Source organism: Hyaena hyaena, unplaced genomic scaffold, assembly GCF_003009895.1.
Source record: "Hyaena hyaena isolate Hyena2069 unplaced genomic scaffold, ASM300989v1 scaffold_400, whole genome shotgun sequence".
NCBI lineage: Eukaryota > Metazoa > Chordata > Mammalia > Carnivora > Hyaenidae > Hyaena > Hyaena hyaena.
Genome location: NW_024081031.1, coordinates 994891 through 1020495, shown reverse-complemented (window position 1 = coordinate 1020495; position 25605 = coordinate 994891). Strand labels below are relative to the sequence as shown.

General features: G+C 42.7%; 1 protein-coding gene across 7 annotated transcripts in view; it reads left to right on the top strand.

Moving 5' to 3' along the window:
* The first annotated feature begins 285 nt into the window (after window positions 1–285).
* SIPA1L1 (signal induced proliferation associated 1 like 1) overlaps window positions 286–25605 on the top strand; it is a 370770-nt gene continuing 345450 nt past the window's right edge. For 6 of the 7 annotated variants that reach the window (XM_039251855.1, XM_039251854.1, XM_039251861.1 and 3 more), the window contains exon 1: window positions 997–1094. The gene's annotated coding sequence lies outside the window, so the exon portion shown is untranslated. Of the gene's footprint in view, window positions 735–996; window positions 1095–25605 lie in introns of those variants that run through there. The other variant, XM_039251856.1, reaches the window with a different exon arrangement.

Sequence of the window (25605 nt, the reverse complement as noted above, 5' to 3'; positions counted from 1 at the left end):
ACTTTGTGAGCGAGTTCAGTGCGTGCGTGAGCGAGTGAGCGAAAAAGTCATTGCGGCGCCGACTTCCCGGGAGGAGGGTTCCCGGGGAGGGCCAGGTCTGGGCTTCAGAGGCCGCCCCCCAGCCACCCCATCTCTTCCCGCCTCCGTGGCTCCCTCCCCATTTCCTCCCCCCACCGGTCCTCCCGGGCCTTCCCACCCCCGTCTGCAGTTACCTGTCTCCTCCCCCACTCGGCACGCACGTCCCCTTCCCCTGCGTCCACCTTCGACCTCCAGACCCCGGACCCCCAGCCACCCCGTGCCCGCTTTACTCGCCGGCTACCCCCACCCCCAGCTTTTTCTCCAGGGGGCTGGCGGGCGGGATGGGGGGCGCTGAGCCTCGGAGGCGGCGCGAGCCGGGACCAGGACGCCCAGACAATAGTTGATGCCCGGGGACTGGGGCACCTCCGTCCCCCCACTGCTCGAGGAGCGCGGCCCCCACCGGCTGCTCTCCAGCCTGCTTTCCGGGTTCCCCTCGGAGCGCGGCTGGGGAGTTGGGCAGATTCCGCCCCCACCTCCTCTGGGGCCCCCTCCGCTCGCCGCCCGCCCCGGCCCGGCCTCGCCGCCCGCCGTTCTCCGCAGAGGAGGCGGCGAGTGAGCGCGCGCCGACCGTCCACAAGGTTTCTCTTTCTCCCCAGGGAGAGCGCGCGGCGGACGCGCCCCGGACGCGCGGCGGCACCGGGAGGCCGGGCCGAGCGGTAAGTGGCTCCCGCTCCCCGGGTCCGGGCAGGGGAGCGGGGGTGCAGGACTGTTGACAGCCCCCCCCCCCATCGCATTTCTGGCCGGGGCTCGGGTCCAGGGCCCGGAGCAGGACTCGAGGAGGCCGGTCAAAGTTTTATTTCCGATTCGGTGGTGTGTGCTGATAGCGCAGCCCGGCGGGGGCGAGTCCGGGCTGCACCGCGCACGGCGCGCGCGCGCGCACCTCGGCATCCGAATCTGCATAACTACCGGCAGAGCGCCTCCACGAGAGGCCGGGAGACCCGCGCCCCCGTCGGGGTGGCTGCGCCCACCCGGCAGCTCTCCTCTCCACCGGGCACCCTTCCCCTTCAGTCACCTGGGTGAGCGCTTTGCAGGCTGTGTTGGAAAGGACAGGCCGAGGGGTTTGATCATGGGAAACGGAGAAGAGAGCTCAGTGCCTGCGGGTGGTTAATTTCTCTCCCTCGGGTCCGGGGGGCAGTGAAAGTCGGGGATGCTCCAACCTGCTTTCCTTGGAGCAAGTAAACCTCGAGAGAGGGCTGGGGGAGGCGTGAGGGTGCTTCAGAAAGAACTTTTCCTCTTTAGCCTCATCTGTTTCCAACTTCTCCTACCCTTAAAGGGAATTTGCGAGCCTCCCTATCGCTTCGCGGCATTTCGGCGTGGACATGTAGCCGTATTGGGCAGGTTGAAATTTCGAGCTTCACCGTTCGTTAAGTAGAGAGGCAAGGGAAATGGCTTACTTCAGGGAAGATGTTGTTTAATTGAGTTGTTGGTATTCGATTTTGAAAGGAAGCATTTGGGACTGATGGTCCCCTAGAGACTGCGTTTACCTTAATAGATTTAATTTTTCATGACGGGTGTTTTAGAGGTTAGCATTCACTGAAACTCTTACTACCTGCCAGACGATTATATTTCTAAACTGGGAGCCAGTGAGTGATGCGATGCAAATTTCAGAGTAAAGGTGTCGACTTTCATCGGGTTCCAGGTCTATCTGGATGAACTGGGGTTGGCGTTTCCTCTATAAAGTAAGCCTTTCATGTTGAAACTCTGACTCAGACTCTTAAAGCCATTGTTTTTATACTGGTACTCTGTGGGAGTTAAGTGTCAACTTTCTCTTCTTTTCTCATATGGAATATTCATCCAAGGCAAAGATCTGACTTAATCTTTTGGAAAAGTACAAGATTAAGTTCTAGAGAATCATACTCGGCAGCAAGTTTAGTTAACAGTATTAATTTTCTGTATAATGCTGATTTAATGACTTTCACTTTTCTCTTTTTTATTTTTTGAAGGCTGCAATTAAGCCACCTTTACCAGGATAGAAAAAAAAAACAGTGATGGGAATAATATAGAACAGTGGTAACAGCAGTAGTCTCAAATAAAACGTTTATGTAAAGCAGTTTATGGTCACTGGTGTGTCCAACTATGAGATGACATACCAGTTATTAACAAGAATATTAATATTAAAGCATTTTTCCCATGAAATAAATTATTTATATTGAGGCACCAGCAATTAACAAGGCACTTAAAATGACTTGGGTGATGATTTGCTCATAAATGGTTAGGGGCCAAATAAGAGATTTGGGGGGATGGATGGCTTTATGTGGATGGCAACTTTCTTATCTCATCATGCTTAAGTAAAGGACTCTTGAAGTTGACTGTATCATTAGATTTCTTCAGTTGACAGAGAGAACAAGTTTGGCAAGTGGCTCAAGATAGTCAGTAGGTGTTGCTGTTAGCTTCTCTGCAGTTCCTGGTGCTGCTGCTCCGGCTTGAAATAGCAGTTCTAGCACAGAAAACTTTTCAGATCTGAAGTGTCAGGAGGTTGTTAGGATCCTGTGTGAGGGTTGACTTGAACCCTTGGTAATAAATCCAAAGCCCCTCACTTAAGATTGTCTATTGAGATCCATTTAACTCTATTCTTTCAGTGTTACTTTCTGGTGTTTGTATTTACTTACTTTGCTTTTGCTTTGAATTACATCAGTAATTTTGGTGTAGTGACCCTCTGCCTCCCCCCAATTTTTAAAAACAACTTTAAAAAATAACTTTATTAAAGTCATAGATTGGAGATTGCTTGAGGTTAGTGGTTTGGAGACTTTAGGGGGGGATCTTGGTTGACTGAGTTGAGACGTGTAAATTCTGTGTTAAATTTGCAGGTTGAATTTTTTCACTAAATGGCAATTTTCTGTCTCTTTGAGCTGTGAAACAGAAACATGAGAGGTAGAACAGTGTAAGAGTACAGATTCCCTGAATCTTTCCAATTGAGGGGAAAGTATGTAGTGATTCATAAGAACATGACTATGTGCTTCTTATCAGTTCTCATGGCTGGGTTATCATTTGTTAGTCCATATCATTATGTGTATAAAGTATGGATATCCTGAAGATTTCCAGGTAATATTTCACATTTGAGCCTTTTGGTACACTGATCAAGTGTATACTTTTGGTATAACAAGTGGATAGAAAGTTGGGTTGTCCATCTCAAGTGGTAGTGAAACACCCAGATTTTAAATAGCGCCGTATATGGAACAGGACACAAAGTCGTGCTCCTGTGAAGACCTCAGACGGTTCTGCCCTTGTACTTTGCCCGAGTCTAATTTCTGAGCGGCTGGCGTTTCCTATGTAACGAGAGTGTGCTGTGCGTCTGTATGTGTTTGGGGTGTGGTTTGACTCATGGCTCAGAAAGCTGTGAGGATGTCTTGCCCGGTGGAGACCCGGTGCAGTTGCTAAGCCTGGTCTCTTCTGGTTTGGGAGGGGCCTGTGATTCTTCAAGCGTCTCCGTGTTACTTGATTTTATTTTTTTAAATTAGGATCTTAGTGCTAATCCTTTGTAATAGGAAATGAGGTATAATAATTGCAAAACAAAATGTTTCAGCAGGTAAATGATAGGTTATGGAGAGCGATGGGGTTCACAGAAAAACCTTATTCAGAGTTGAAGAATGTCAGCTTAATAATTGCTTTCGGTGGGATTGTTCTGAAGGCCATTTTCAAGGTACTGATTTAAAGTAGTGGTTTTCAGCAGTTCAGGGAGAACGTGTATTTTGGGGGAGCAGGGAGTGCTTGGGCGGAGAGGGCTGGGGGGAATCACAGTGAACTCTGGGGCTTTTCTCTAGGGCAGCAGATGAGATATCAGGTGGATGGAGGATTGAAGAAACTCAGTGGATGATTCTGTTATGCTTCTCCTCCACCCAGTTGGCTGCACAATAGTTTTTATGTCAGTTTTGAACCCATGCTTGACAATAGGGTAGCCCAGGAGTAGGCTTAAAGCAGAGAGCAGCTGGCTGGGAGTATGTAAACTTAATTTTGAATGCGGGAGAAGGAGAGAGCCTCTGGTCCTCTGTGCTGGCCTATTGACTAAAAAAGACAACTTGGAAAAAACTCTGGAAACAATTGCCACCACCTCAAAGGGTCAGACTGCTTCAATTCTGCAGTGGAGGTAGAAGGCATAAACCCAATTTGGTAATTCTGTGTTGGCACTTACTTATTTTTTATTGTGGTAAAAACCATGTAACATAAAGTTTACCAACTTAACCCTTTTAAAGTGTGTAGTTGAGCAGTATTAGGTACATTCCTGTTGTTGTGAGGCACATCTTCAGAACTTGCTCATCTTGCAAATCTGAAACTGTCCCCAGGAAATAGTTCCCCCCTCCCATTCCCCTTATCCCTGGCCACTGCCATTCTACTTTCTGTTTCTGTGAATCTGTCTGCTGTAGATACCTCACATAGGTAAAATCATACAGTATATGTCTTTTTGTGACTGGCTTATTTCACTTAGCAAAATGTCTTCAAGGTTTATACATGTTGGCATCTAACAGGATTTCCTTCTTTTGAGGCTAATATTCCATGCTATGTATATACTGTATTTTGTTTATCTACTCATCCATTCACGGACATTCTGGTTGCTTCCACCTCTTGGCCATTGTGAATAATGCTGGTATGAACACAGGTGTACAAATGTATCTTTCAGGCCTTGCTCTCAGTTCTTTTGGATATACACACAGTGGGATTGCTAGGTCAGATGGTAGTTCTGTTTTTAATTTTTTGAGTAATCTCCTTACTGTTTTTCATAGTGGTTGTAAAACCACAGTGGTTTTACACTCCCACCAGCAGGGTACAAAGTTTCCAGTGTCTCCACATCCTTGCCAGCACTTGTCATTTTCTGTTTTTTTCATAGTGGCTATCCTGATGGGTATAGCCCATCTACGGTGATATCACATCATGGTTTCGATTCACATTTCTCTGATAAGTGATGTTGAGCATCTTTCATTTGCTTGTTGGCTGTTTGCATATCGTCTCTGGAGAAATGTGTCTTCAAGTCCTTTGCCCATTTTTCAGTTGGTTATTTCTTTGTTGTTGTTGTTGAGCTGTAGGAGTTCTTTATATATTCTGGATATTAATCCCTTATCAGATGTATAATTTGGATACATTTTCTCCTGTTCTGTGGGTTGCCTTTTTCCTATGTTGATTGTATCTTTTGATGCACAGAAGTTTTAAAAATTTGTCTATTTTTGCTTTTGTTGCCTGTGCTTTTGGCATCGTATCCGAGAAGTTATTGCCAAGACCAGTGTCCTGAAACTTTCCTCCTATGTTTTCTTCTAGAAATTTTATAGTTTTAGTTCTTAGGCTTAGGTCTTTAATTCATTTTGGGTTAATTTTTGTATATGGTGTAAGATAAGGGCCCAACTTCATTCTTTTGCTTGTGGACATCCAGTTCTCTCAACACTGTTTGTTGAAGAGATTGTCTTTTCCTCATCAAATGGTCTTGGCTCCCTTGTTGAAGATCAGTTGACCATATATCCAAGGGTTTATTTCTGGGCTGTCTATTCTCTTGGTCTTTTTGTTTGTCTTCATTCCAGCACCAGAACTGTGTTGATATTGTTAGTTTTGTAATGTATTAAAATCAGGAAGTGTGAATGGCACTTACTTAATTTATGCTATTCTGGATGTTAAGTAATAGAGAATAGAGAAGTCAACAATTGAGAAAACAGTTGGCAGAATTTTTCTTTTTTCTTTGAGGGGATTAGACACACTTAAATAGTGAGGTAAAGTGATTTAAATGGCAGAATGTATGCCAGGCTATCAGTTGGCAGCTAGTGTAGTAAGAGCTGTGTGTCCAGCACTTCCTGATTTACAGAGTTATTTCACAGATACTTACTCCAATGGCTTGGGAAAGTTTCAAAAAGGTGATGAACCTTGAATTGATCTTGAAGATTCGATGTGTACCCCTCTGGATCAGTTGTATCATGGTGTTCTAGGGAAGCCTCTAGTGGTAATCTCAAGATTTTCAGTGGTATCAATTATTATAAGAACTGCCACTTGTGTTTTTTACCTGGACACTGTCTTTTCCTATTCCAGTTCACTAGATTCTAATTTTCCACATCTGCTCACTGAATAGTGGTAGACCACATACAAAGACAGAATACTTAGCCACAGCACTGTTTTCTTGTCTGGGATGTGCAAAGAACAGAAAACTAACCTGGCTTATTTGTATAGGATGAACTGAATGAGAGAGATTGGGACCAGAACAGCAAATTAAGTGGCTGTTTTAGAAAGTAATTTAGGCTACTTAAGACATACTTTCTTCTTAACAAAACTGTGAGGATAATGTTGGTTGAATGTATAACTTGAAGGGCCATGGGTAGAATTGCTGTGGAGGAAACTAGTGTGTTTGCATTTAGTAGGCTTGAAGTCAAGATTTGTTTAGTGGTGACCAAATGGATTGATGTCTACATGGGTGAATCTGTAAGGAGTAACTTACTCATTTATCTTGTAAGTATTTATTGACTCCCACTATAATGCCAGGGGCTAGTGGTTACTTTTGGTGACAAAAGAATGTATGATTCCTGCTCTCATGTGGCTGATACTCTTCTGGTGATTGATACAGTCCTTTTCAGCATTCTGTTCCTTATCTGGCTGATTTGTCTTTTAGTCAGAGGCCACCTGTTTTACTGCTGATGTGAAACAATTATAGTTATTTATTATGAAAACAGTCCTGTGTTAAATATTCTTTGTATAGAAAAAAGAAACCCTAGACAGTTCTGCCTTTTTGGTTTCCAAGGAGATAGGTCTTGGCAACATTTATTTTATCAAGTGCTTTTCTAAGTAACAAAACTAAAGGAAACCGGCTGAAATGAATTTTGGTTAAGTTTTTCCTGAGGACCCAGATAAGGTTTTCAAATCTGGATTTCTTCTACTTCCACATCTGTTCCAAAAGAATCTAGAAACCTAGTTTTGGTTAATCTGGATTTTTCCGTTAACTGTTTGATCTTAAAAGAGTTATATACCTTTTTTGGATCTTCATTTTTTCACTCATTCAACACTTATTTTAACTGTTCACTTATATACCAAGTTTCTTTTCATTTGTAGGAGGAAGAAGGTTGAGGGTTGAATTAACTTTCCTTTAAGGCCAACTGTTAAAATTCTTTGAATTTATTATTGTGATTTAGTAAGATTTAAGGCTTTTTTATAGATAGTAGAAGTGTTTTTAAAAGAACTAAAGAAAGAAGTTCAGAGAATTTGTTTTTAATTCTAAAATATTTTAGTGAGAAAGTTCTGTAATGGTGGATAATTTTAGCATTAGTTTCACTCTGATCTGAAAACAATCAACATTTTAACTTAACACTGAGTTACAATTTTGGTAGGAGACAATTCTCAATCTACCTTTTCTGCTGCTACTTGTAATACCCTAGAAAGTTAATTCCTGTTTCAGATGACTGGTATAATGCTAGTGTGGGAGATTTGGAAATGCTTATCACCCCATTTTCTAGGTATTTGGTTCCGAGTCTTTTAGAGTCTTTGTCATTTACGTGCGTGGTAGTCTTGAGATGTAGTGTCATCATGTTACTGAATGCAGAAAGTCACACTGAAAATCTAGTTACCAAGGCTATGATGATTAAGCTGGCAATTGGCCGTGTTACCAAATATGCAATAATCAGATATCCTAGTGTGAGGTTTCATGGCTTTATAAAATGATATTTTCATTCTAATTTGTCATTAGAAATTGAACATAGTATTGATTATGTGTGATAGGATTCAGTTATTTAAAATAAGATTTAAGTTTCCCTGGGGGGTGTCTGGGTGGCTCAGTTTGTTGAGTATCCAACTCTTGATTTCAGCACAAGTCATGATCCCAGGGTCATGGGATTGAGCCCCATGTCGGGCTCCATACTTAGTGTGGACCCTGCTTCATACTCTCTGTCTCTCTCTCTCCTCCCCTCCCTCCTTCCCTCCCTTCCCCCCTTCCTGTGCATGTTCTCTCTCTCAAATTAAAAAAAAAATTTTTTTTCCTATGTGGATTATTTTCTCTTGTAAATCTGGTCTCATTGTTACCAAGAGTACTGGAAAATTTGTGTAATCCTGGCTCTACAATTTGGCCATTTTGCTTTTGTTTCATAATCTGCATTATTCACTGAGCATCTTCTAGATGGCAGATACTGCTTTCATCCTGTACATACGGTAATGAACAACTCTCAGTGAGATGGAAAGCCACCAGAGGGTTTTCTAAAAGGGTTTCATCTGACATATTTTTGAAGCAAAAAGCTTGGTTCTGTAGAGAATAGAATAAAGTATGTGTGTGTGCGGTGGAGTAAAGTGGAAGTAGGGGCTTTTCTGGGGGTTCTAGCAATAATCTGGGTCAGATATGATGATAGCAGTGGAGGTGATGAGAAGTGGCTGGATTTTGGACATCTCTCAATTGGGGCTGACGTGATTCCCTGAAGGGTGTGAGGAGGTAGAGTGGAAGAAGGAGTGGAGTCAAGGATAACACCAAGGTTTTGGCCTTAGCATGTGGAGTAATTCATTGAAATGGGGAAGACGGGAGGGACAGTTTTGGTGGGGAACTAAGAGCTGATTTATGTCTGTTGGGCATGTGATAGCCGTTGCCATGCAGGTGGAGAGTCAGGTTGACAGCTGGCGGGTCTGCCCATCTATAGGAGCTTGCTTCTTCGTCTGTGAAATGGGGAAAGTGTTTGCCCTTCCCAGAATTCTTGAGATCAAATGAAAAAAAAAAGTTAAAACTTCTGAAGTTATGTCTTGTAACGGTGGTATTATTTCTGGAAAGTAGGCTGGTTACCATCTTCAATACTCTGTGGTCTCTTTTGAACTATGTAAGTCACCAGGCCCTGGGCCAGAAGGTATTGTGGAAAGTTGACGTTTGCCTTTCAAAGGCTGGTGTTCTTTCAGAATAGATGGAACAGCTTTCTTTTTGGTTCATTTTGTGAGTCCTGGGCAGCTTCTGGAAGAGTTTGGTATTTTGGTTACCTTCAGGTGTCGGAGAGCTTCATTATGCATGGAGCCACCCGAAACTGCACGGTGTGTGGCACCAGACCTGCCCCTTAATAAACATAGCTGCAAGCCAAAGTGTTATTTAGATGTTATTTAGGTGGGAGGACATTATGGTGGAAAAAACCCAGCTCTTTCCTTTCTCAAGGTCTTTATTATTTCAGGCTTTCCAAGACTTGCATCAGTTAACAAGTAGGGTCTAAGAGGTCACGTTTATTAGAAAGACCTCTCTCCATGTTGCTTGATTCAGAATACCTATTTATACATTCTTAGGTGTTTGGATTGCTTTAAGTCTTGTTATAGGCAGGTGAAATATGTTAAATGTGTATTTGAAACCAATGGATTAAAATTTAAGATCCAGCTGAAAATGTTGAAAGCATCAGTCTTCTAGTTCAATCAGTGGTATTTCGAACTTACTAAACATTCTACTTTAGAGATTGTAGTAAATACTTGTGTCCTTGAGATGTAGTATTTGCTCATAATCGATACCTTCCCAACGGTTAGGTGTTGCTTTATGAAGATCTTCAATCCAGAGATGTAGGTTCTGGTTCTTGGCTCTTTTGATGCCCCAGGCAGTTTGAACAGAGGCTCCGCACTTTCCTCACTGCCCTCGTGGTTTGTTCCTTTTTCCGTCCACAGTATTCAGTTGGGTATCAGCTTGGAGCCCGCTGCAGGTTGTTCGATTTAGAAAGACGAGGTAGGGGTGCCTTTGAGGGCTTGACACATGTAGTGGGTATAACTGTGGATGAGTGACAGGCAGCTATTGGGAGCTGTGTCTAAGTAAGTTTGCTAGGTGTTCGCCATAGAGAGAGCAGGGATGGCTTTAATAATGAGGGAAGTCATCGGGGGAAACGGGAACCCCTGGAAGCAATATAGCTTTCTTAGGCTAAGATACATTTTAGAATTTTCCAAATTGCCTGATAGCTTTTTAGTTGAAATCGAGTTTAGTAATCATTTTTATTGGGGAGATGGGGGTCCATGTTTCTGAGGCCACAGTACCAGTTTATGCACTCCTAAGTTTTTCTTTTTTTAATTTTTTTTCTTTATGTAACATTTTTATTGAGTCATAATTAACTTATTATATGGGTCTCCCCTTTCAAGTGTACAGATCAGTAGTTTTTAGTATTTGTAGAATTGTGTTACCATCTCCATAAACAGTTTTAGAACATCTTCATCGTCCCACAAAGAAACTTCAACCCCCTTTGCAGTCACTCCCTGTTTGTCCCCAGCCCCATCCCACCTCCCTGCTCCCGGCCTAGGCCACCACTGATCTACTTGGCATCTTTATAGGTTTGCCCCCTCTGGGTGTGTGCTGTAAATGGGCTTGGGCAACATGTAGGCTCTCATGGCTGACTTCTTTCTGCGTGCTCTACCACAACACGTGAACTTGGGTGGTAATGTTCCTTTTTGGGCTCACAACCAGATATTTCTCGTCTGCTGGCACAGAAACTACAACCAGAGCTGGGACCAGATTAAAGAGCAAAACCACAAGCTGCCATGTGTGTTTCTGGTGTGGGGATTGAACTTTGAAGCTTTCGTTGACAAATCATCCTGTGTGCACTCCGGTACACGGGGTTGCGCAGTTATCTTGCTTCTCCTTGAGCGCCTGCTTCTTGAATTTTTCAGTTAGCGCTCCAGATGTCACCTCGGATTCTTCCCTTTCTTCTCTCTTTGGTCTTGTCCATGACAAAGCATCTCCATTTTCTTTTTCTTCTGAATTGGTTCCTGTTTTCAGCTTTTCCTCTTTTAATTGCCACCATCTTAAGACAGACCCTTGACCTTCCTTTTGTATGTAGGTGGCTGTAGCAGGCTCCTTTGTGAGCACCTTGCTTCCCGCTGTCCCGCTCTCTAGGCCATCTTACCTGTCTCTTTCTGTCATCTTCTCTGTGTGTTTCTAAGGTAGCACCTAGGTACACGTGCCACCCCCAGGAACTAACGTGGTTTCCATTCCCTTGCCACATCAGACTCACATTCTCCTGCCTGCTTTTGTGACCTTTCTCTCGGGTCTCTCCTTTCCTGCTTATCTGATTTCTCTGTCTCTGCTTTCATATGGGCCTCTGTTTTCTCCTCTTCCCAATGATTCCAACTTTCTTTGAGCCTTCGTTCATTTTCCATTTCAATTCTATTCAATTCAGAACACTAAATTCCTCACCCATATGGCTTTATCTCTTTTATCCTCTTCCCTGCTTATCACGCTCCTTATCATTCATTATCTCCCTCCCCTCTGTTGTAATACCAGCCCCTGAGTTCCAGTTTTATCTGGGTCTTTCTAATCCTTCTATGCCCGCCTCCTTCACTGACCTCTTTCTGGTTAGTGTAACTCACTTTGATTTCTCCCTTCTCTAATATGCTGTTGTACTGTGTTGTATACTTATGTCAAATAATTAATGGGTATTCGTCAAGAATTTTAGCCTGGAGAAGCCTCGGAAGGGATGTCATCCCTGTCAGAAGAGTTGAGGCCCATCACACTGAAGGAGGAGAGATTACCTTTGTCTTCCCGGGCCCCATAGAGAAGGAGGACAGGAGTAGACGTTTGAATGAGCGTCAGTAAGGACTTTGCTTGCGGGTGTGACAGGTTGCATTCCCTATCGCATGCCTAGGCTGGATCATTCTGGATGGGTCCTTGTAATGGCCGTTCTGATAGTTCATGGGAGCTTGAGGAGGTCAGTGGTTCTCAGTCTCCATGGAGTGTTAGAATCACCTGGGGAGTATGCTCAGTACATGGATTCTCTGTCTGCCCCTTGAATGTTCACATTGAGCAGTCTGTGAAACCAGGCTTGGAAACTTTTGAGGCAGGTAACTCTCTTAGTCCTTGAGATCCTGTGGATGTCTCATTTGTTTAACAGATTTTTATTGGGTTCCTGCACTGTACAGCAATATAAAATGTAGGTTTTGCCTTCATGGGTCATATTGTCGAGGGGGGAATGCAGACAGACAGGGGAAACCATGTGATTTCTCCTTGGGTAGATGGAGATCCTTGGAGGATAGGGACCATTCCTTATTTTGTGTGTTTATTTGCCCCAGAGGAATGGGCACAGTGGATTTCATTCTCGGTGGCAAACTGATTAATGTCCTGTTTACTGATTTATTCCCTGTTATAAGTCTTGTTACTGTGTTCTTTACCCTGTTGTTTTCAGACGGCTTAATTTCCTAGGTGAAAAGGAGCCACTCTCTTTTTGAATGCTTCATGGCAGGCTCGGCCTTTGGATTTTGGTGCTTCTTAGTTATAAAATTTACAAAGGCTGCCACCTATTGAGTACCCAATGTGCCAGACACTACACGTCGCATCACTGCTAATCTTTATAACTGGCCTGAAGATAGACGTTAGGACTCCACGCGTGGGAGCCGAGCAGTTGAGCCCCTCCTGTTCTAAACCTTCTTCCTTCATTAACATCCACTGCAGCGGCCACTGAGTTGGGGAGCTGTCTGGTGCAGTTACCTGTTGCAGTCATGTTCTCACTGTGCGCATAGAATATATTTTATTGTTGGAAATGCCGGAAAGCCTGTCTGTCTAATAGGGTAGCTATGACCATCACCATATTTGTTTAAACACTGCCTACACTGATGATAGAAGTTCTCCACCCATCTCTCCGATGAAAGGCTGGTCTTGCTGGTAGAATTTTTAAGCATGTATATAGTTTATCACTGCAGTGGAGGGTTAGAGATTGTTTTTTGTATCTCCAGTGATGATCTGCGTTTCCCAGAACTGGCATGTGACCCATTCGGCCCTGTGTCTGTTGTGGGAGGTTGGCCTGTCAAGGTGACCTCTACAGTGCTCAGCTAATAATGGTCATAAATACCTCTCTCTGAACTCTACCAGTGGGTAGGTTCTTTGCTTCTATCATCTTATTTTATCCTTGTGGAATTCCTGTGAAATAGGGATGATCAATAGATGACAAAGCTAAGAAAGGTTAAGTATCTTGCCTTGCTTTCAGGCCCTTACCTGTTTGCATCTTTCTGGGGACGTGGGCATGGTTTGCGCAGGCATTACCCTGTTTCTTTTAATTTCTCTCACCTCTTCCTGTTGCTGGTTTCACTAAGAAAGTTAGGTGGTAGGTGAGTGAACTTTCAGGAGGTGCATCTGAGCAAGTTATCTCAGACTCCTAGAGAGAATTCTTGGATAATGTATTTAATTTTCTCCCTTCCACTGGAGTCCAGCTAATGGTTGTTGTTGAATATTCTCTCTGGCCAACTGAACTTTCTGCAATGTGGGAAACAGCCTCGCACGGGGTCCACACCTGCGGGAGAAGTTCAAGGCCCCAGGGTTGCAAATGTGTCTAGTGCTGATAGCTAGATGAAATGTAAATATATATGGTGGTGTGGAAATAAGTATAAATCTTCACAGAGTTTGTAAAAACCACAGAATTATTTTCTAGTTAACACTTTGACTTCACTTCCCAAATGAAGGCAAGATAGGAAACGTGAGAAGCGTATTTTCTGGCTGGAATGCTTTCTGCTTTCTGTCTCATTGTGGAACATGGGCTCTGCTGTGACGTTGTCATCCTGTCATTGATTTCCACCTATTGCCTTAAAATTATCATACTGCCAATCAAGTCAGCATCTGCTTTGTTTTGAAGTAAGTGTGTTTTAAGAACCAGGAGACATACTAGCAAAATACAGATTTTGTTTTTATGTTTGTTTATATATTTATTTTAATGTTTTGTTTTTGAGAGAGTGCAAGCAGGGATGGGACAGAGAGAGAGGGGGACAGAGGATCCGAAGTGGGCTCTGCACTGACAGCTGTGAGCCCGACATGGGGCTCATGAGTCGTGAGATCATGACCTGAGCTAAAGTCCGACGCTCAACTGACTCAGCCACCCAGGCGCCCCTGTGTTTATTTATTTTTGAGAAAGAGGGAGAGACAGAGCATGAGCAGGGAAGGGCAGAGAGAGACGGAGATATAGAATCCAAAGCAGGCTCCAGGCTCTGAGCTGTCAGCATAGAGGCTGACTTGGGGCTTGAATTCACAAACCACGAGATCATGCCATGAGCTGAAGTTGGACACTCAACCAACTGAGCCAGCCAGGCACCCCAGCAATATACAGATTTTTAAACAGAGGTCAATAGAACTGAAATTTATTGAAAATACAAAACACAGGTGTAAGGTCAGTCCTGGCAATCGAGTGTGCTACAAGGAAGGACACATTCATTTGATCAGAGAGAACTGAAGTCACTAGTAAAAGGAAATTTAGTTAACTTAGGTCATGGTAAAAAAGGAAAACATTTTTATTACCTTAACTTTTCTATTGACTTGTGAACCATGTATGTTTATTGAATCCATTATACCATTCTTTAAATTTTATGTTTAGGTCATTTCTCCAAATCAAATATTTGAGACTTCTCTTCTGTGTTAAGTCAGCCCTCAAAGTTGTCTGGTTTGGTTGATTAGATACGGATTTTTGGTGGAGTGATAACATGGCTGGGGTGGTTTTATCTTAATCCCCTGTTTGCTTTAGTATTTAGGCTTATTATTTAATCCCTAGAATAAAGATTAACTTTAAAGAGTATTCCTAAACTTTGGTAGCTGAGCAGGGCCGTGGTGAGCCCTCTAAATGGGGCACTGAGCCCTGAGGGTATTTAATGACTGGGGCACTCATTTGGAGCTAGAGGTGAGAGGACTTGAGCTCTCTTCACCATCCTCTTCTTGGTTTTACCTCTGCAGTCATGAGTCACCATGAGCAGTTCACTGTGTCTGTGAGTCACAGACTTTTCACGTTTCACTTCTTTGGTTTTTTTGAAAGCTATCTTTTTAATGATATATAACTATGAGAATCCAAGTTCATTAAAGACATGCCACATTCATTCCTTGGTCCGCCCACCATCTGTTAACAAAGTCCATTTCCAAGTACTACCTGGATATTCATCAGGCACCCGAACAATACTCCCTGAGCGGTTTTGTGTCAGGCACTGACTGCTGTGGCCGAGGTCCTGTGCTGAGAGTTGTGCAGATAATTTAGCAGTCCTGTTCTCTAGATGCTTCCAGCTCCCTGGGAAAGTTGGGAAGACGAGAGAAAAATGTCCAGCAGGAGAGAAAGGAAATCATTTAAATATGTTGGCTTTTCTCTTCTTTTTCTTTCTTCGTATTATGAAAGTATTACATAAGGAGTTTTTGGAAAATTTGGAAAGTAGCAGAAAACATGAAGAAAAAGAAAAAAGCCCTCTGTCCTTTGACCACCCAGGATAACTAGCCACAGTTAACGTTTTCATGTTTCCTATCTTTTTTTTAAAAATGTTTATTTATTTTTGAGAGACAGAGACAAAGCGTGTGCAGGGGAGGGCTGGAGAGAGGGAGACACAGAATCCGAAGACAGGCTCCAGGCGCTTAGCTAGCTGTCAGCACAGAGCCTGACGCGGGGCTTGAACCTACAAACTGTGAGATCATGACCTGAGCCGAAGTCAGATGTTTACCGACTGAGCCACCCAGATGCCCCTCATGTTTCCTATCTTTTATAAATGGCTTCTGAAAACAATCAATGAATGATTGTCCAATACAAAGGGACCTGAAGGTGAAATCTGACGGTGGGGGAAGGAAGAGGCCCCTGGGAAAACCGCAGCATTTTCTGCCATGGGCAGCAGGACATCAGGTGCAGCAGCCTTGGGGGTGGGTGTCCGGATTCCTCAGGAAGAAAACACCGGGGAACAAAACCTATAGCAGCTTTGACCTCAGATTTCTCTGTGAATAGTTTGAGTTGCAAGTGAGTTGGGTCCTAAAACTTTGTTAGGTGGTATTTTGCTTTCCAGATGTTCTTCTCCAATGTTAATTTTATTTTAACCTGTTGGACGTGAGTAAGACAAAGCCTCCCCTCAAGGACAGGGTGTGAGAGCTGAGTTACAGATTACAGTGTGTCCACTGTGTGCTCTGGGTTTAAGGCCGGGATGTTCACAACAGGAGAAGCAAAAAAAGAAACTTTCAGTTTTGAAAGTCTGTTATGTACTAGTACTTTTTTAGATATTATTGTCTCACTAATTTTCATAGCCAACATTTGAGGAAGGAATTTTCCTCATTTGTACAGTTTAGATTTAGAACATGGACGCAGGGGCTGAGTTGTGTTCTGTGTTACATAGTGTTTCTTGGTAAGTGACAGTGGCACATGTGGGCTCTGGGACTGGAGACGTGGTTTCCGGCCTACCACTGTGACCTCTGGTGGTTCCTCAACCTCTTTCCTTTCCTTTATTATTTTTTAATTTTTAAAATTATGTTTGTTTATTTTTGAGAGAGAGACACAGAGCATGAGTGTGGGAGGGGCAGAGAGTGAGGGAGACACAGAATCCGAAGCCGACTCCAGGCTCTGAGCTGTCAGCACAGAGCCCTACACGGGGCTCTAACCCACGAACCACGAGATCATGACCTGAGCCTAAGTTGGATGCTTAACCGACTGAGCCCCCTGGGCACCCCATTCTTTATTATTTTTTAAAGTGCATTCATTTGTTTTGAGACGAAGAATAAGAGAGAGTACCTGCACGGTCTGGGAAGGGCAGAGAGAGAGGGAGAGAGAATCCCCAGCAGGCTCCACACTGTCAGCACAGAGCGTAATGTAGAGCTTGATCTCATGAACCATGAGATCATGATCTGAGCCGAAATCAAGAATCAAATCCTCTACCGAGTGAGCCAGCCAGGTGTCCCACTTCCCTCTTTTTTTAAAAAAGGGGACAGTGATGATGCTTAGCTTACAGGGTTACTGTCAAGAAGAAATGAGACACAGTGTATGTCACGCCCTCCCCACAATTTGGGTTTTAGTACCAATAGACGGGAGCCCTAATTATGATGTCCGTTGTACGACAGCACATACGGGCACGTGATTGATACCCAGTCCATGTCAGCTGCCCGTCCTCCCTTCTTGCAAGTCCTCCTAGCTTTCAGCTTTCCTGGTGTCCTTCCCCTGGGTTTTCAAAGATTGAAAGATACATTTCATTTAGGTTATAATGGTGGGTTCTTGGAAACATGTTTTATCTGCCATTACACAGGAATATCCCATCACATTATAGTTGTCTTTGAAAAGTAATCCTGAATATTTTTCCCTGGGTGTCAGATGGGGGAAGGCTAGGCGGTAGGAAAGCTAAGAGCTCCCTGACGAAGGAGAGGGCAGGGGGCAGAGGGAGGAATCGACTTGGGTATCTTCCCAATGTAATTTGCTCCCAGCCTGCCTCAGCAAGGACTGCACTAAGGCCTGGTGTGGCTGGAATTTGTCACTGAGGAGAGGTTAAGAGGGCAGGGTGGGTGCTGATGTAGGAAACATGTGGTCATCCTTGCTTATCCATGCTTTTTCATTCACACATATTCAGTCAAGAGTTTGTTGAAGCTCTCCTGTGTTCATGCCACTGTCGGTCCTTGGGATTCAAAGGGAGCATCCGTTCTTGTGAAAGCAAGCCAGGTTGATGGACAGGTAACAGAAAATTACAGGTCACCTATTAAGTGCCAGGGAAGAGAGAAGCTGGGGGAGGTTTGTCAAAATACGTTAAAATTATTTTTCTTGTTTGCTTCGCCCGTTAGACCTTGAAGGCCAGACTGTGTCTTTTGCAGTTTTGTATTCCTAGAGCCTAATCTTACATGCATCCCTGCATAAATATGTATTAAATTCAAAGCTGGCACAAGGGTAAGGTAGTTTATAAATGGTGCGTTTCAGCTATCTGATTATTTGTGGAAATCTCAACCTGATAAACGGAGACATCTGATAAGTCCTTGATCTATTCTTAGAGGGTAGAAGAAGGAAATTGTGACTCACTGATTTATGCTGAGAACGTTGGGTGAAAGTGGCTTCCATTTCTTCATGACGAAGAGGCTTACCGCCTAGAATTGTAGAAGGAGATTTCTCAAAGCTCAGAGAAAAGATACAGTATACCTCCAAGGCCAGCAGAACTATAAAAAGGAGTATGGTTTCATCCAGATGGGTGGGAAGCTCCAAGAAACAAAACTTGTGATTGTAGATTCCAAATCACACTGATAAGCAAAAATGGGGCCCGCTTCTGAAGGAGGCAGCACAGCTGTTTATGGCCATTGCAAAAGAAGCCAGATTAAAAAAAAAATAACAGCTTTATTGATATATCATCCACATACCATAATTAGCCCATTGAAAATGCACAATTCACGGGGTTTTAGGATATTCACAGCTTTGCGTAACCATCACCACAGCCAGTTTTAGAACATTTACATCACCTCAAAAAGAAGCCCCGTGCCCTTTAGCTCTTGTCCCCCCTGCCCCCTTCTAGTCCCTTCAGACCTAAGCAAGCGCTGATCTACTTGCTGTCCACAGATTTGCCTCTAATGGGTGTGTCATGCAAATGGAATCCTGTAACATGTGGCCTTTTGTGCCTGGCTTCTTTCACCTAGTGTCATGTCTTCAAGATTCATCCATGCTGTTGCATGCGTCTGTACTTTTACTAGTGCTGAGTAATATCTCATGGTATGGTTTTATACCATTTTTTTTAGTCCATCATCCGATGGATGTTAAGAGTTTTCACTTTTTGTGTGTTAAGGGTCATGCTACTGTTCATGTGTTAAGTTTTTGTGTGCACATGTTTTCACTTCTCTTGAAATTGCTGACTTCTGTAGTAGCTCTGTGTTTAAGCTGCCAGACAGACTGTTGTCCAAAGTGGCTGTACCCTTCTGCATTCCCACCAGCAGTATGTGAAGGTTCCCGTTTGTCCACATCCTTGCCAACACTTGTGGCTGTGCTGTTTGGTGTTTTATTTTAGCAGTCCTTATGGGTGTGAAGTGGCATCGCACTGTGGAGTTGATTTGCATTTGCTTAATGATCAGCGATGTTGATCATCATTTATGTGTTTATTGATCACTGCATTATCTTCTTTGGAGAAATGTGTGTCCAGGACCCTCTGCCCATTCTAAAATTGAGTTCTGTGTCTTTTTACTGTTGAGACTTAAGAGTTGTTTGCATGCCCTGAATTCAAATCTTTGATTAGATGTGATTTGAAATAATTCTCTCTTATTCTGTGGGTTGCATTCCTACTTTCTTAGGAAGCCAGATTTTAAGCGGTGTACAAAAGAGCAAGGGGCACATATGCAGACAAAAGAACAGACCGAATGGCTACAGGTGTTTAGACGGGTTATATGTAGGATGACCTAATATAGGTGGGGAAAAATCTGAAATTACCACAATGATTTCAACAGATTTTTTATAAGGATAGTACATATCAAGTGCATCATAAAGATGGAGCGCAATAAATCACCAGAAAATGAATACCCCCTGTAATCCCCACACGGGGTTGAGAACCACCAGCCCCCCAGAGCCTTCTCATGTATGTTTGCCGTCACTAGCCTCCATCTTCCCAGGGGTGACCACCCACGATTTCTAACACCATACATTTGTTTTTACATATTTTTGAAATTTGTAGAAATGGGATCCTAAAATGTGCTTTCATTTGTGCCTCGTTTCTGTTGTTTAACTTGTAAAATTTATCCATGTGTTGCTTCTAACTATAGTTCTTTTTCATTGCTCTATAGTTTCCATTGTATGAATATATAACTGCTTATATATTGTATTCTTAAAAAAGTTTTTAATGTTTATTGTTTATTTTTGAGAGAGAGAGAGAGAATGAGAGAGAGTGCGCGCGCGAGCACGCAAGCAAGGGAGGGACAGAGAGGGAGAGACACAGAATCTGAAATAGGCTCCAGACTCTGAGCTGTCAGCACGGAGCCTGATGTGGGGCTTGAACTCAAGAACCACGGGATCATGATCTGAGCCAGAGTCAGATGCTTAACTGACTCAGCCACCCAGGCACCTCTATATATTCTACTCTTGAAGGGCATTTGAGTTTCAGTTTCCTATCTTTGTTCCCCCCTTTGAGGTGCACATGAGCGTGCATTTCTGTTGGTTATATATGTAAGAGTAGACTTGCTGTGACATAGAGTGTATTTGTGTTCAAGTTTAATAAAGGTAAGTTAATGTGCTAATTAGTTTTCAGTCTATAAAACAAGATGAGGAAGAAGAAAGCTAGACTGTTTAATCTTATTAAAGGAGGGAATTAACAGTCGTTCACTCATTCTTCTGCTGTCTTACCTAGCAAAGAAAGTGATTTTCCAATGGAGAAGGGTAGAATACAAAAGATACAGTAAAAGGAGAGAGTTCTCACTCAGTTAAAGAAATAAGTTGTTTCCCAGCATACCCTGCAGTTATTTTTGAGGCACCCACTTGGAAACCTCAAGAAATGAGAAGGTGAGAGAAACTCCCGAAATCAGTGTTTTTGTTTTCTAAAGAAAGGAACATGGATTAAGTTTCATGTGAATTTCTGGCAGAAATCGAGTCTAGTTTTAAACGGGTGACTTGATAACACTGAGAGACAGAGGTAGTGGTTATCTGGAGCCAGGATGGTGTCTGTCATTCCAAAAATATTTACTGGGCTTCCAATTCCCATAGGGTCCTGATACTCCTGGTGCCAGAAATACACAGGTGAAAGTCAAGTTCCCACTTTAGGATATCAACTTGTAGCAAGTTTTCATGTTGCATTTCCTTGCATGCATCCTTTAAATGGTTCAGTGTGGGGGAAAACAGATTCTGATAAGTAAGTAATTACAACATGTATGCAGAGTGCCCATAAAGCTGGTTATGAGGTGCTTTGTGACCCTGGGAAGGAGAGGGAAGAGGAAGTCTTTGAAGAGGTGATGTTGCTTCTAAAATGGGAAGAATGGGTAAGGTGGGGAGGGCAGGTACCAGCTGGCGTGGGTGTAAGAGCATTTCTGCTATCCTGGGTAAAGTGATTAGGAAAAGCTTTCTAGAAATAGGAAGATGTGGCTGGCTGGCCACTCATTGGCCTCACAGTGAAAATCTTTGCATGTCATGCTGAGGAGTTGGGACTTTTATCTTTCAGGCTAGAGTAGCTCCGGAAAGATTTAAAATATCCCTGGAGCAGGCAGAGCAGATTTGCACTTGAAAAGTTTGCTAATAATGTGGACAACAAAAAGTATTAATCTGAACCTAGGGCAACAGGAGACTCTTACAGGAGTGAAGGTAGGGAGTCCACAGGCCAGGAGGCCATGAACTGGAACAGATTCTGGAGGATTTGGGAAAGACTAAAACAAGTCATTCCGTGCTAATTTTGTGTTCTTTTTAAAAATACATGTTAAGAAGGTTAGATAGGTTATTAGTTAAGGGACTGCTATCTTTTGATTTCAACAAAGGTGTCTAGTTTAGCAAAATGCTGTCCTTAATGAATGAGATGGAAGATATGAACTGGGTGTTTGGTGGGTTTGTAGCTTGTTGGAGAAATATACTTTACAAGTAAGTTTAAAAAAATGTTTAGTTTTTTGAGAGTGCAAGTCGGGGAGGGGCAGTGAGAGGGGGACAGAGGATCCAAAGGGGGCTGGCTTTGTGCTGACAGCAGCATGCCTGATGCTGGGCTCAGACTCAGGAGCCTTGAGATCATGACCTGAGCTGAAGTTGGACACTGAATCTGAGCCATCCAGGTGCCCCTAAAAACAATGGTTCTAATGGATTTGTGTCAGCTGGTGGAAGCCTTTCCCCTTGTGCTGGACTCTCTATTTCTCTAGGTTACAACTTTTTTTTTTTTATTTTTTTATTTTTGATATAGTTTATTGTCAAATTGGTTTCCGTATAACACCCAGTGCTGATCCCAACAAGTGCCCTTCACCATGCCAACAGTCCCCTTCCCCTCCCCCCCATCAGTCCTCAGTTTGTTCTCAGTATTCAAGAGGCTCTCATAGTTTGCCTCCCTCCCTCTCCCCCAACTGTTTTTCCCCCTTCCCCTCCCCTATGGTCCTGTTAAGTTTCTCCAGCTCCACATGAGTGAAAACATGGTATCTTTCTCTGCCTGACATATTTCACTTAGGATAATACCCTTGAGTTCCATCCATGTTGCTACAAATGGCAGATTTCATTCTTTTTCATTGCCATGTAGTATTCCATTGTATATATAAACTGCATTTTCTTGATCCATTCATCAGTTGGACACTTAAGCTCTTTCCATATTTGGCTATTAGCACATTCTTATCGATGTTTGTGATTGTCTTATGTATTTGGGTGTTTCTGAATTCAGTGCATAGACATTTATACTTGTTAGCTCTTCCTGATGGATAGACCCTGAAATTATTATATAATGCCCTTCTTTGCCTTTAAAATAAAAAATAAAGTCCAGTTTGTCTGATATAAATATGGCTACTCCAGCTTTCTTTTTGATGTCCAGTAGCATGATAGATGTTTTCCCATCTCCTCACTTTCAATCTGAATGTGTCCTCAGGTCTAAAATGGGTCTCTTGTAAACAGCAAATAGATGGATCTAATCTTTTTAATCCATTCTGCTACTCTGTCTTTTGATTGGAGCATTTAGTCCATTTACATTCAGTGTTATTATTGAAAAATACAGGTTTAGAGTTATTGTGTTCTCTGTTAGATTCATGCTTGTAGTGGTGTCTCTGGGACTTTGTGTTCCTTGCAACATTTCCCTCATAGGATCTCTTGTAGGGCTGGTTTAGTGATGATGAATTCCTCCATTTTTTGTTGGGATAAACCTTGATCTCTCCTTCAATTCGGAATGATAGGCTTGCTGGATAAAGGCTTCTTGGCTGTATATTTTTCCTGTTCATCACACTGAAGATTTCCTGCCATTCCTTTCTGGCCTTCCAAGTGTCAGTAGATAGGTCTGCTACTACCCTGATATGTCTCCCTTTGTATGTTGGGGCCCTTTTATCCCTAACTGCTTTCAGAATTCTCTCTTTGTTCTTGTATTTTGCCAGTTTCACTGTATGTCGTGCAGATCGATTCAGTTTACGTCTGTGGGGAGTTCTCTGTGCCTCTTGGATTTCAATATCTGTTTCCTTTCCCAGGTTGGGGAAGTTCTCAGGTATTATTTGTTCAAGTACACCTTCTGCTCCTTTCTCTCTCTCTCCTTCTGGAATTCCTATGATATGGATATTCTTCCGTTTGATTGTATCACTCAGCTTTCGAACTCTCCTTTCATGTTCCTGGACCAATTTCTCTCTCTTTTTCTCGGCTTCCTCTTTCTCTATAATTGTATCTTCTAATTCACGTATTTTTTCTGCCTTTTCAATCCGTGCAGTAGCCAACGCCTCCATTTTATTTTGTGTTGCATTTTTTAGTTCATCAGTATTTGCAACAATAATGGCTCGGATGTCATCCAAGCCCTTTTGAAGCCCAATGAGTAATTTTATGAGTATTATTCTAAATTCTTGTTCAGTTATGTTGCTTAGATCGGTTTTGAGCAGTTCTCTAGCTGTTATTTCTCCCTCGAATTTCTTTAGAGGAGAGTTCTTCCGTTTTGTCATTTTGGTTAGCTTTCTTTCTCGTTAGTTTTAAAACCTTGTGATGTGTTCTGCCCCTGTGAGTGCTGCTATATTAATATTAAAGGAGGCTCATACACTGTCCAGGGCCTGGCCGTTCAGGAAGTCTTCTTTGAAGGGTGTCCCTTGGTCTCTCTTGTGACTTTGGTTTTATTTCTCTACTCGTAGTGATATTTTGAACTCTCCACGATATGCACTTTAGGTTTGTTCCTTGAAGTAGCCCTGCTTCTCTGCGAGCGCAGACGGGAAAGGCCTGGGTTACAACTTTTTAAAAAGAATTTTTTTTTCAACATTTATTCATTTTTGAGAGACAGAGCACGAGTGGGGGAGGAGCAGAGAGAGAGGGAGACATAGAATCTGAAGCAGGTTCCAGGCTCTGAGCTGTCAGCACAGAGCCGGACGTGGGGCTCAAACTCACTGACCATAAGTGATCTCATGACCTGAGCTGAAGTTGGACACTCATCTGACTGAGTCACCGAGGCGCCCCTCTGGATTACAACTTTTATTTATTTATTTGTTTTTAACACCCCTTTTTTTTTACACTAAGCTTGAACAGACAAAACAAATCAAGAGTCGCATGCTTTACTGAGTCAGCCAGGTGCCCCACAACTTTTATCTTTTACTGAAATGGTTTTATTATTGACAAATGTATGTATGAAGCAAAATTAGAAAGGTAAGGTAATGGCAGTTGACAGAATCAAGGTTTTAAAATACATGTGTTTTGGGGCACTTGGGTGGCTCAATCGGTTAAGCATCCAACACTTGATTTCTGCCCAGGTCATGATCTCACGGTTTTGTGAGTTTGAGCCCCTGGTTTGAGCTCTGCGCTGACAGTGTGAAGCCTTCTTGGGATTCTTTCTCTACCTCTTTCTTTGTCCCCTGTCCCCCTACTTGCACTGTCTCTGTCTCTCTCTAAATAAATAAATAAACTTAAAAAATGCACATTCAAGGAGGTGAAATTGGAGGGGGTAGAAATTTTATTCTTTAATATTTGAAGCATAATATATATAAGTACATAGATATATAGTATATATCTGTGGTATTAACATTTCGTGGGGGAGCATGATTAAGGAAAATGTCTAAAAAGTCTTCTTAGGGAGTGATAACAAAAAAAAGAGGTTGAGAAATACTGCTTCAGAAGAATTCAAGAGTTGGGGCACCTGGCTGGCTCAGTTGGTGGAGCATGAGACCCTTTGATTTTAGGGTTATAAATTCAAGCCCCACATTGGGTATAGTGATTACTTAAAAAAAAATCCTAAAAAAAATTAAAAGATCTAAAGGGTTGGAATGTTGAGCTAAAATTTGTGGTAGGAGTAGGTGGAGAGATACCTGAAAATATCTACAAATATTTAGGACCAAAGACCCCATAATAAGGTTGGAATATTTCTTGATTTATATGTTTATGTGGAGGAAGAAAAACAATAGTGTTAAGGTTCTTTGTTAATTTTATTTGACCTTAAACTCTGTATGAGCCCACAGAGTGGATTTTGCTAAGAAACAAGTTAATGTAGCCTGAGGCTTCATTTATAAAAATGTATGTTACAGAACTTAGAGTGTTAGCATCGTCTTGTACCCCAGGCTGGCCAGACCTGATCTGGAAATCTGAAAAATGGGAGCATCCAGTGATGATCAGGAAGATGAGAGGTCCCAGAATCATGTGTAGAAATGTGAAGCCAGAACAGAACTGGCTTATTGTTCAGCGTACCACAACTGTAAGAATCGAATCCACAAACATAATTGAACGGGACAAGGCTGTATAATTAATAAATGAATTAAATCAGTATTTATTAAATGTCTGCTAGCGACATTAGGCATTGTTCTAGACACTGTGGACTCAGTACGTGCTCAGCAAAATGGACAAAATACTTGTGCTCATAGAATTGAGTTTAGTGTGTGGAGATAGACAATAAACAAGATAAGTTTGTAGAATGTATCTAGCATGTAAAATAGTATTCAGAGATTGACAAGTGCCGGGGAGGAAAAGTAAGGGGTGGGGTAAGGCTATAAAATAGTGGGGAGTGGTGGATGTGTTCGTGAAGCCAGGCCAGAGAAAGCCTTAGTGATTCAAGACAAAACAAAACAGAACTTTATATTATAGTATAAAGAAAGTAAAGAGTGCAAAAAGCACAAGTATGCTGTGGGACGAGTTTTCACAAAGTGAACACGTTTGTGTAATCAGCAATCAGATTAAGAATAGTATGTTATGGGGCGCCTGGGTGGCTTAGTTGGTTAAGCGTCCGACTTTCGCTTAGGTCATGATCTCGCGGTTCGTGGGTTCGAGCCCCGCGTCGGGCTCTGTGCTGACTGCCAGCTCAGAGCCTGGAGCCTGT